Source organism: Moschus berezovskii, chromosome 9, assembly GCF_049115385.1.
Source record: "Moschus berezovskii isolate FMDL1 chromosome 9, NW_MosBer_1.0, whole genome shotgun sequence".
In the NCBI taxonomy this organism is placed as follows: Eukaryota; Metazoa; Chordata; class Mammalia; order Artiodactyla; family Moschidae; genus Moschus; species Moschus berezovskii.
In genome coordinates this window covers 1,359,253-1,370,680 of record NC_142468.1, presented here as the reverse complement: position 1 = coordinate 1,370,680, position 11,428 = coordinate 1,359,253, and the positions used below count along the sequence as shown (strand labels likewise).

General features: G+C 57.0%; 1 long non-coding RNA gene across 2 annotated transcripts; it reads right to left on the bottom strand.

Moving 5' to 3' along the window:
* Nucleotides 1–627: 627 nt before the first annotated feature.
* LOC129563260 (uncharacterized) lies at nt 628–6,917 on the bottom strand. 2 transcript variants are annotated; one of them, XR_008687333.2, is made up of 4 exons: nt 6,495–6,917; nt 5,770–6,104; nt 5,068–5,164; nt 628–1,937 (listed from the first exon to the last, which is right to left on the bottom strand). It is a non-coding gene; the product is annotated as an uncharacterized LOC129563260 (long non-coding RNA). The 2 variants fall into 2 exon arrangements; XR_016038150.1 differs by having other exon boundaries at nt 6,648–6,917.
* Nucleotides 6,918–11,428: the final 4,511 nt, after the last annotated feature.

The window sequence follows — 11,428 nt, the reverse complement described above, 5'->3', positions numbered from 1 at the left end:
AGGCCTCTGGGCAAGAAGCAGTTTCAAAGGAACTTTCTGCCAAGGCCCCGAACGTGGGCTTACCCCTCTGACACAGTGACCGTGGGCACGTGTGCTGGGCAGGGCCAGTGACGGTGGCCCTCGGCTGGAAGCCTGCAGGGCCCCAAGCACGGCCTCTGCAGCCAGTGGCCTGGGACCTACATCTCCCCGCTGCCACCTAGAAGCCATGTGACCCCAGGCAGGTCACTGAACCTCCTTTATTTTTAAGCTTAAAAAATTTATTTATTTATTTTTAATGGAAGGATAATTGCTTTACAATACCGTGTTGGTTTCTGCCACGCATCAACCTGAGTCAGCCACAGGTGGGCACGTGTCCCCTTCTCTTGAACCTCCCTCCCACCTCCCGCCCCATCCCAGCCCGCCGAGGTGTCCCAGAGCCCCGGTTCACACGGCAAACCCCACCGTCTGGGCCACGCGTGCTAGTGCACACGGTTCCGCGCTCCTCGCTCCGTCTGGCCCACCCTCCCCTGCTGCTCCCCACCCCCAGTCCACAGGGCTGGGCTTCCTGTCTGCATCTCCACTGCTGCCCTGCCAATAGGTTATTTTCAAACTTTTTATTTCGAGAGAACTTTAGATTCACAACAGACTTGCAAAGAGGGTTCCCATGTACCCTTCACGCAACTGCCCTGCTGGTAACGTCTTTCATTACCGTGATACACCCCAAGGAAGAAAACACAGCTGGTAGTTACTGTCAGCGGAAGTCCTGATTTAATTCAGGCATCTCCAGCTTTCCCACCACGGTCCCTTTCCTGTTTTGCTATCTAATCCAGGGTACTCCTGTTTTTACCGCACTGTCGCCTTGTGGGACCGTAGTTTCCTGACAGGATTGAGCGCAGGGCCTCAGCAGGAGTTAAACTGGACCACCAGGGACCCCCCGCTCCCCTCTCTTCATCTCAGTCTCCTCACCCGTGAAATGGGCGCTGGTAACGGGGGCACCTCTCCCCTTGTCCTCCTGGGAGGGTTAAGTGATGGATCACTGACGTACAGCCCTTAGACGGTGCCTGGCATGGGGAACTGCTGTGCATGCAGAGGTCACAGCTATAACGCTGGAGACCGGTGACCCTTTCCATGCCTCTGGGAGCGTAGTTTGGGGTACCAGGCAGAGCCCTGCCACGCAGTTAGGACTCAGGTTCCTTTGTAACCCCTGGCAGTCAGGCGGGTGACAGCCAATCCTAGACGCCATCACTGAGGCCCAAGTGCCCCTCCCTGCCCCTGTGAACCGCCCAGGGGACGGGGTGATGGCCAGGGACTGACTCTGAATCAGGCAGGCCTGGGTTCAAATCGTGACTTGAATGGGTTGGATTCGGGACTTCCACATAACCTCCTGTCATCTAACAAGTACCCAGCAAAATTCCTGGCTCCGGGCTAGGCACATCCATGTATCATCTCTGAATCCTCCTAACAACTAACAGGATGGTTGTTTTCATCCCCATTTTACAGATAAGGAAACTGAGGCTTACAGCATTTGAGTAACTGACCAAAAGTCACACAGCTAGGAAGTGAGGAAGCCAGGATCCAGGCCTATGCGCATCTGGAGCCCGAACCATCAGTTCCTCTTCTCACTGCAGCTTCATCTGAGAATCAGTCCTGCTGTAACAGCTGCGACTCCAGGTCCCCAGGCCCAGCTTGAAGCACTGCACACACCTCAATTAGTTAGTAAACGCGTTTCGCTTTAATTGCTCTAGGTGCCCCAGCTGGAAAGTGACACAGGCAGGTTCTGAACCCAGACCATCCAAATCCAACATTTGCACTCTTCAGCCTGAGCCCCCTGCCCCATGACCATGAATTTTGTAGGGATTTCACAGCTCGGCTTGGGAATGGCTCAGCGGGTAAACAATCTGCCTGTGATGCAGGAGACACAGGAGACACGGGTTTGATCCCTGGGTCAGGAAGATCCCCTGGAGGAGAAAATAACAACCTGCTCCAGTATTCTTGCCTGGGGAATCCCATGGACAGAGGAGCCTGGTGGGCTACAGTCCATGGCGTCGCGAACAGTCGGACATGACTGAGCACATAAACTCAACTCACACGTACTAGGGGGAGGAATGGGGACACGGAGCTGCCTCAGAAACAGGAGAAACGGGAGTAAAAATAGGAGCCCAGGGAGAGGGTGGACCGCAGCACGTCATCTGGGCCAGCCTGGGACTCTCCTTTCCCAGTCACGACGCCACCCGGCAGCCCTGGCCAGGTGCCTGGTGCTGGCGAGGCTCCGGGGGATGGACTCTGTGCTGGGCACACAGCAGGTGCCACTCGAGGCCGCCTTCTGGAGCCTCCCGCCTCCTCCGAGTTCTGGAAGCATCCTCCAGGGAAGGCCCTGATGGCCTGGCTGGGCCTTTCTGCAGAGGCATCAGCGGGGGACGAGCAAGGGGGCGGGGAGGAGAGCAGAGAGGACACAGAATGCGTGGCCAGGGCAGCGGGCGGGGTGGCAGACGGACGGCAGAAGCGGGCATGCGTGGTTCCCGTGGGTTAGGCTGTGTGCTCACAGGTGGAGAAATGCTCGCCGGCGGCATCAAGCGGGGGAGCCCTCAGAACAGCGTGGAGAGGACGCGGCCTGCCTGGAAATCATCGCGAGGGTCTGCATCGTGCTGGGAAAAACCCAGAGCCTGGGTCTGTGACAACCGAGGCAAGGAGACAGGAGCTGCCATGTGTCACGTTGGCTGCAAGCCCTGAGGTGCCCTCCTCTGTCCGCCCCCCTCTCTGCCAGCTGCCCCAGGGCGGGGGTTCCAGGGACTCAGAAGTGAGCTGCTTTGCCTAAGGACAGATAGCTGCCAATCGGGGGGGGGGGGCGGGGTGTCTCTCAGTGTACTGCTCAGGACGGTGGTGGGGGGCTTCCCCAGGCCAGACTCCCACCCGCGGCCCCACCAGCTGTCACCCTCGGCTCTAAGGGTGGGAGGGACCCTGATGTGGCTCAGGGCCTCAGGGGCTCACGCCTAGCAGCGGAGGCTGCGGGGAAATCAACCCGCAGCCTTGGGGACCGACTCGGGGGCTTTAGGATGGGAACCCAAGATACAGCAGGAGGGCAAAAAGAAGCCAGCGCCTCGCGTAGTCTACGCTGACTGCACAGGGGAACATTCAGGGAAAGCGTCAAGGAGAGAGGCTGAGAAGGGTCTTGAGAAACAGGGAGCAGGCAGGGGGGAGGGGGAGGGACGGTGCTGCTGCAGATGCCCCGATGCCCAGCGGCATGGGCCTCCCTGCACCCACTCGCTTTGCCAGGAGACTTGCAGCTCCTCCCAGCCTCTGATCCGGGATGCCCTTGATACTTGCTTTGACTGACGGACGCAGCAGCAGGGTGCCAGTCCCCAGCCCAAGCCATGTGAGGACTCGCACGCGGCCTCCCACTCTGTGCGAGTGGCTTGGGCTAGCCTCCCGGCGGAGGGGACGCTGCGTGCAGCAGAGGCTGGTCACCCAACTGTCCCAGCTGAAGCCCCGACAGCTGACTCACGAGTGAACCAGTCAAGACAAAAGAGCTGCCTCACCCGCACCTGCTCCCAGACTCAGAGGCTGAGGAAACACACACACCAACGCCTGAGTGCTGTGGTTTGTTACACGGTGTGACTGTGGAAGAGAAAGCTGACACACGTTCAGGGTGGGTCCGGGAAGACAAGGCTTGGGGGTGGAGCGTTTGGGGTGTCTGGGGGTGGTGAGCAGCTCAGAGTTTCTGGCTCAAAGGGAAGACCAAAAGCATCCCCAAAGTATCCTCCAGCCAGGGGCCTTGGAACCTCCAGAGCAGCTGACCTGGCCAGCTGCTGACTGACGGATCAAGTGAGTATCTGACTGTCTGACTCACTGACCACCAGTCGGACCACTATCTGATGAGCTGACCAGTTGAATGCCTGCCAGGTTTGCAGACAAACAGGCCAGCCTATTTGATGTCAGCCCATTTTTTCCTTATTTGCCTGTGGCCAGGCCTTTGAAACACCTATCAAAAGGCCGCTTCCACCTTCTGGGTGGATCCTGCCCACTGGTGACTTCAGCACCTCATTCGTGCCCTCTGTTATGGACTGAACACTTGTGTCTCCCTCAAATTCATGCAATGGAATCCTAACCTCCAAAGTGATGGTGTTAGGAGGTGGGAGCCTCTGGGAGGTGATTAGGTCACGAGGGTGGAGCCCTCGTGAATAGGATTAGCGCCCTTATAAAGAGGCCCTCAGAGTTCTTTCTGCCTCTCCGCCACACAGAGATGCATGAGAAAATGGCTGTCCGCGACCCAGAGGAGGGCCCTTGCCAGAACCCAACCATGCTGGCCTCTGTTCTCAGACTTCCAGCCTCTAGGGCTTCGAAAAATAAACGCTGTCTGTCTGCTCAGTCACCTGGTCTGTGGTGTTCGCTCACCACCGAGTGAACGAGCATGCCTCTGGGCGTCCAGTGCCCTGATGGCCGCGTGGGGCTGGTCATGTCTGCTGCTGTAGCTGCTACATGGGAGGAGGGTTTACAGGAGACTGATGACAGTGGGGTGGCACCAGGACAAGAAGGGTCAGAGCGTCTTCCATGGGCCCCTCCTTTGCTGGTGCTGGAGCTGAAACGCGCCCCTGAAGTCATCAGCCACGCAGGGCACCCTGGCTTCCCGGCCGGGCGGACGGCCGTCGAGCACCTGTGTCCCCTCCGGGCCCTGCGCGCCCTCCCCGTGCCTTCGTCATCGTCACCCGCCTCCTCCTCCTCCTGGGCCGGTTCTCTCCCACCACCCCCGCTTCTGTCTCAGGGCTGCCCAGGAGGCTTGGGGTGGGAGCCCAGCCTGCCCCGCAGAGGAGAACACGGCCGTTCTGGAGGGAGAGGCCCCTCCTTCCTCTTCCCCATTCCACACCCCATCCTTCTCTTTGCCAGCCTGTCCTGCCCCCATCCTGACTTTTTACTGAGGAGTCAGCTAGGTTCAACCAAGTCCAGCTAAGTTCACCAGCAGGGTACAGTGATGGGGGTGGGGGGAGGCTGGGGAGTGGGGAAGGAGCCCTGGGGCCTAGAAAGACCCCGAGTGTGGAGTCACCCAGCCCCAGTACTGGCACGGCCTCAAGACGGTTCAGAGTCTTCACTTACCCAGAGGAGGCAGGGGTGAGGAGTCTAGGGGGTCTCTGAGATCCGGTCCAGATCCCTAGCCTGAAGTTTCTGGGTGTCGCCCTCTGAAGTTCTGCATCTGAGAAGGGAAGGAGGCCACCTGTGGCGAGCCACCTGTGCGTGCTACTGCACGCCAGGAGTTCTCTGCCCCTGCCGAGTGGATAAGACCCCCCAGGACTCTGAGTGAGGCCCAGAGAGGATCCAAGACCACGGCTGAGTCCATTGTTGAGAAGAGGCCGAGGTCAGACCGGAACTGGAGTCCCTGTCTCAGGCCCTCTGATGCGCTCTCTGTGAGAGACACAGCCCCGGGTCACCTGCACAAAAGTGAACCTCTGGAAAAAGTGCAGGTAGGAAGTAGGTGGGAAAACAGGCTAGTTCAGACCTAGGCCAGAGGGCAAAGGCCAGAGTTCTGGGAGGGCCTAGAAGGGAATTCCTAAAGGAAATCACCCTGAATATTCATTGGAAGGGCCTCCCTGATGGCTCAGCTGTCAAGAATCCACCTGCAGCGCAGGAGGTGCAGGAGCTGCGTATTCGAGCCCTGGGTCGGGAAGACCCCTTGGAGGATGGCGCGGCAACCCACTACAGTGTTCCTGCCTGGAGAGCCCCATGGACAGAGGAGCCTGGTGGGCTGCAGTCCACGGGGCTGCAGAGAGTGGGACAGGACTGAAGTGGCTTGGCACGCACGTTCGGTGGAAGGACGGATGCTGAAGCTGGAGTGCCAATGCTTTCACAACCTGATGCGAAGAGCCGACTCACTGGAAAAGACCCTGATGCTGGGAAAGAGTGAAGGTGGGATTGAAGGTGGGACGACAGAGGACGAGATGGTTGGATGACATCACCGACTCAATGGACATGAGTTTGAGCAAGCTCCAGGAGCTGGTGATGGACAGGGAGGCCTGGCGTGCAGCAGTCCATGGGGTCGCAAAGAGTCGGACACGGCTGAGCGGCTGAGCGACTGAGCAGCAACTGCCTCTGCCCCAGAAAGTGCGGTTGGGTGGGGGATGAGTAGTCCGAGGTCCCTGTTTGCGAGGAGGGTGAGGAAACGACCCCGTGTCCTGACTCTGCGGCTTCAGCGGGAAGTGGCTTTTTGCAACACAGTCTCCCCACCATCCCAGCCTCCCCCTCAGCAGGCTGCCCGCACTCCCGGGGCTTGCGGAGCCCACGGGGGTCTCTGGTGGGGACCAGGGAGCAGCGGCACTGGCCCCAGGCCGTCCTGAGTCGGTTCCTGGCCTTTCCCAGGCACCTCTCCGTCCCTCAGTTTCCCCACCTGTAAAGGGGGCACCGCGACAGGGATGCCCTCACAGGGCTGGGGGAGGACGAGGCCCTGGGGAGCAGGGCACGTGCTTGGGCTTTCCGGGGCAGAGGGCAGCAAGCAGGGGACCCGGGTTCTCCCAGCACGGGGTTCTCACCCTCTCCTCTGCTGGGGTTTCCACCCCCGGCCTCCCCGGTCCCTCTCCCTCGGGTCACTTGACCGACTTTTTAAGAAGCACAGTGATTATTTCTCAGGCAAAGCCAGGTCCTGGGAAGCTCCTGGCGGCCGGCCTCACATTTCGGACTCAGACCTGCAATTCATCGCGCGTCTGGAGCAGGTGTCGGCCCTCGTGCAGAAGTCCGCTAAGCCAGGCCCCGCGCTCTCAGCTCAGCCCCTCTCCGGGCCGGGCTGTCCCGCAGGCGGCGGCCGGGTGCCCGACCCTCGGACACTCGCGCTGCCCCTGGGGCGATGAGGGGGTGCTGGGAGCCCGCCCCCCGGGTCCGTCCAGGGAGGGGCCTGGGCAGGGGCTCGGGCCTCGGCTCCCCCGGCGCGCGCCCAGCCCTCCCCGGACCCCGGACGCCGGACCCCGGACCGCGGACCCCGGACCCCGGACCCCGGACCCCGGACCCCGGACCCCGGACCCCGGACGCCGGACCTGCGGCCGAAAGCGCCGCCCCGCCCGGTTCTGCAGTGGCAGGGAGGGCAGCCAATGAGCGCGCGGGCCACCACGCATTACATCATCGCCGTGAGCCCCCATTGGTCGGGAGCGCGGTCTTCTTGGGACGGCGGGCCTCGCTGCGTCCCGGGCGAGCAGAGCGCTGGCGCTGGGCTTGCTGAAGGGCCCGCCGGGCGTCCAGGCTGTCGCCAGGCATCAGTTTCCTCCTGCGGAAGAGGGGCGAATTTCTCCCGTCCTCCCCACTGCCCGCCTCTTAGAGGACCCCCAGGACCGGGGTCTGCCCGGGTTCCTCACCGACACCCTCCTGACCGAGCCCCCGCCCGGCCAGGAGCCCTGCGGAGACAAGGGTCTTGTCCTGGCCGCTCCCCCTTGCATCCCCAGAGCCTGGCAGGACGTGGACAGCGCTAACGGACTGTTTTTCTACCTGGTAGACGTTGTCCTGAGCCTTATGTATCACTTTATTTATTTTATAAACGTTAACTCCCCACTGACATCGAGGCTGGGTGAGGACAATGATTGCCCAAGGTCGTGAGACTGGTGAGCGGGAAAGCCAGGCTTCGCACCCAGGCAGGTTGGCTCCAAAGCGTACCTGTGCGCCCAGTGGCTCAGTGGTGCCCGACTCTTGCAACCCCGTGGACTGTATGTACCCACTAGGCTTCTCTGTCCATGGGATTCTCCAGGCAAGAATACTGGAGTGCATTGCAATTTCCTCCTCTGGGGGATCCTACCGACCCAGGGATGGAACTCTTTTGTGTCTCCTTCACTGGCAGACTGATTCTTTACCCCTGCACCACCTGGGAAGCCCTGGCTCCAGAGCCCTTATGCACAGCTGAAATACGTCTTCCAGAAACCTCAAAGCCGTGGGGATGAAGGGCCAACTCTTATGCCTGTGCCTGATTTAGGCTCCCTGGCAGTCTTTGGCAGGAGCTACCTCTGGCCGGCTTGTCAGGGCAGGGCTATTCTCTGAACTACTGTTGGTGAGCCCCGGGGTAGACCTGGAAAAGCCACTGCTGGGATTTGAGGAGTTCGGTCCTGCGATGTCAGGAAGCATTTCAGCCCTTCTGCCACTCCAGGGATGGGGGTGCATAAACCCCAGCAGGCTGGCTCGTGGCAGATCAACTATGGCGTTCGATGGCGGCATGTTGCTGCCTCCTCTCTGCCTGCTTCCCTGCTCTTTCTCCCTACCTGGATTGACTCTTGTTTGAACTCTACACAGTTTCTCCTGTGTGATCCTGAGAACACGGTGCCTACTGTCTGGGCCTGACATCTGCTCACCTGTACCAGGAAAGGGCCAGGATGGATGCCCTCACACCCAGGAAGCCTGAAGTGCCCTACCGGTGCCCTCTGCCTGAGCTCTCTGGCATCTGGGCCTGTGCCCGGTAGTTTTGAGTCAAGATGCAGTTTTTGGGGTGCAAGACCAGGGTACAAGTGTCTGAATGCTTAATGGGACCAACAACTCTAACCATAGGGAAGCTTCTGTGGAGCCAAGCTTGGCGACTTCGAACATGAACGTCTGGCCATTTCCTCATTGCTTCTTCATAGGTGCTACAGAGAGCAATGAAGAGTGATGCGACTCTGACGGGTAGTTTTGTGAAAGAGGCAGCTGGCTCGCTCTCTGTGGCACTGGCAGGCTCACCATGGGTCCTAGGAGGAGGTCTCTGGTAGACATATTTCAGCTGTGCATAAAGGAAAGCTTTGAAGCTGCCTGGAAGGAGGTGACTTGTGGTAGTGAGCTCCCTGTTGCCAGAGGCATGCAACAGAGCTCTTTCACTCATGCATCAAAACTGACCTGTGCAAGGCAACTTGCCAAGTACTGGGGGTCCAGAGGAGAATGAGGCCCAGTGGGGACACTTTAACAGATAATTTTGACATTGTGGGTAAGTGTGAGCACAGGGAGGGGGTGTCTGAATCTGCCTGGGAGCCTGCAGGGAAGGGTGCTTTGAGGATAAGGATGCAGCCCTTGGCTGCATCTTAAAGTAGATCAGAAGCTTGCCAGCCAGACGGGGGCTGGGGGAGGGCTGACAATCATTCTCACATTCATCCATTTATTCGGGTTGTATCTTCTGAATTATATATAGAAGGGCACGTTGCAGAGGAAGTGCAAGTGTCAGGAGAAGGGAGGACTGGGGCTTCTGAAATTCAGAGTCGCCTTCACCTCAGGTGTCAGAATTCATCTCCATGAAGAGACACTTCTGGGGGGACTGGTCCCAGCTGCATGGAGGGCCAAGAGGGACCTCAGCCTCTCTTCCTCAGCAGACCTGCCCGTTGGGTGCTGTCTTTCACTGCCCACCACCCCCGACTGCACGGCCAGCCCATCCGGTGTCTGTGAGCCGCTCCAGAAGGATGCCGCTGCGAGGAGGCTCTGGGAGCCGCGTATCCTAGCAACCTCCAAGGCTGGCATCCGCTGGGCGAGGCCCAAATCAAGGTTGTTCTCTTTCCCCAGCCATCCACCAATGTGTGTCCCCCATGGGCTGGAGGGGCAGGTTGGGGGGAAGAGGAGAGGTGGACGGGAAGTGTAGCATCCAGCCCCATCCTAGCCTGGATGAGGCCTCTCAAGCAACACAGCCAGGGTGGGGGGGCGAGGTGGAGGCAGGGAGGAGAACAGGAGAAGTCCTTTAGCTGAATATTGCCATCTGTCTGTCACCAAGGTCGATTTACAGCCATTTAGAACACAATGAATCTAGGCAGTGATTGTCAATGACAGCTAACATCGTAAAATGATGACAGCTGGAAATTATTTTTATTTTCCTTCTGATGGAAGACCACAGCACCATCTCTGAAATACTCCTGCCAAAAAACTTAAAAAAAAAAAATCAAGCTTGAATCTGATCAAGCCTCTAGAGGTAATTCCAAGTTACAGGGACTACAGCCAGATCCTGTCGAAAGGAAGAACACTATATATTTCATCAACAAGAGATTGTAAAGAAACATAACAAAAGGAAAATAAAAATAACTTCAAATGAAACAGAAGGGGAACTTATAGATGAACTTAACAGGAGCTCAAGAGAAGTATCAACCCATGACAACATCTGAACTTTATTTGGATTCTGATTCTTACTGATAAACTGGGAAACAACGATGACAGTAAGCTCTAAGACACTCTTGGTCCAGGGATTCATTCTCTGCGCTCCCAGCGTCGGGGGCGTGGGTTCAGTCCCCGGCTGGGAGAACTAGCATCCCACGTGTGGGCTGGGGTGGCCCAAAACAACAACAAACAAAATAAACCACCTCCCACCAAACTAAAAGACAGTCATGAGAGAGTTGAAGAAACCTGAACGCTGACTGGATATCTACTGATGTCAATGAATGATTTTCATTTTAGGGAATGTCAAAATGGTTTAGGGATTATCCTTAAAAAGAGTCCTGATTGTTCTGAATTCACTGTGGGTGAAATAATGAGAGGTCTGGAATGTGCTTTAAAATAATCCATGGTGGAGGGGTGTGTGTGGAGGTTTAGATGAAGCAAGATTGGCCTCGAGCTGATTGATTGGTGATGGGTCTAGGGGATTATTATATTATAATATTAATTTATGCGTGCACACTCAGTCATGTCCCACTCTTTGTAGTCCCATGGACTGGAGCCCACCAGGCTCCTCTGTCCATGGGGTTTCCTAGGTAACAATACTGGAGTGGGTTGCCATTTCCTCCTCCAAGGGATCTTCCTGACCCAGGGATCAACCCTGAGACTCTTGCACCTCCTGCATTGGCAGTGGATTCTTTACTACTGAGCCACCTGAGAAGCAATATTAATTTAAGTCATATGATATTGTTGCTATTTATTTAACCATTTTGGACCTTCACAATGGCAATTTCATATGATGCAAACTAATCCTTTGGTATATGTTTGAAATTTTTTATAATAAACACTTTTTTAGAGCCAAAGGAAAAGTCCAGTCCTGCTTTTCCAAGAGGAAAGAGGTATCCCAGGCTGGTACTAAAATCTATGGGACTGTTATGAAAAAAGGCTGAATCAACTCTCAGCGGCCTCTGTTGCCTGTGTGAATGGCTTCCGCTGAACTAATAATAATGGTAACAATATTATAACTTACAGATGACCGACGGCAGATGCTTAGTGACTTGACTGGATATGTTGGCGCTGCAGAAGATGACATCATGGATGTTTTAACTGCTTAATAAGTAATAATAAAAAATTAAAGGAATCCAAACAAGCAGGAGATGGAGGATAAAATGAAAATTCTTCCTGCTTTTGAAAGAAGCCACACTGGGTCATTCCTGGAGCCTAACCTGTCCCTGAGGACAGTTGGCCAGAAGACCCCAAAGAGGGGACAGCGCCAACCCCTGCGTTGCCTCATGGCCTCTGCAAATCTCCTGGCTTTTGAAGCCACCGCCTTCGTCTCCTGCCTGTTTCTCAGACTTGTGGTTTCCTGTATCTGGAGAAGGCCACTAAGTCCTTT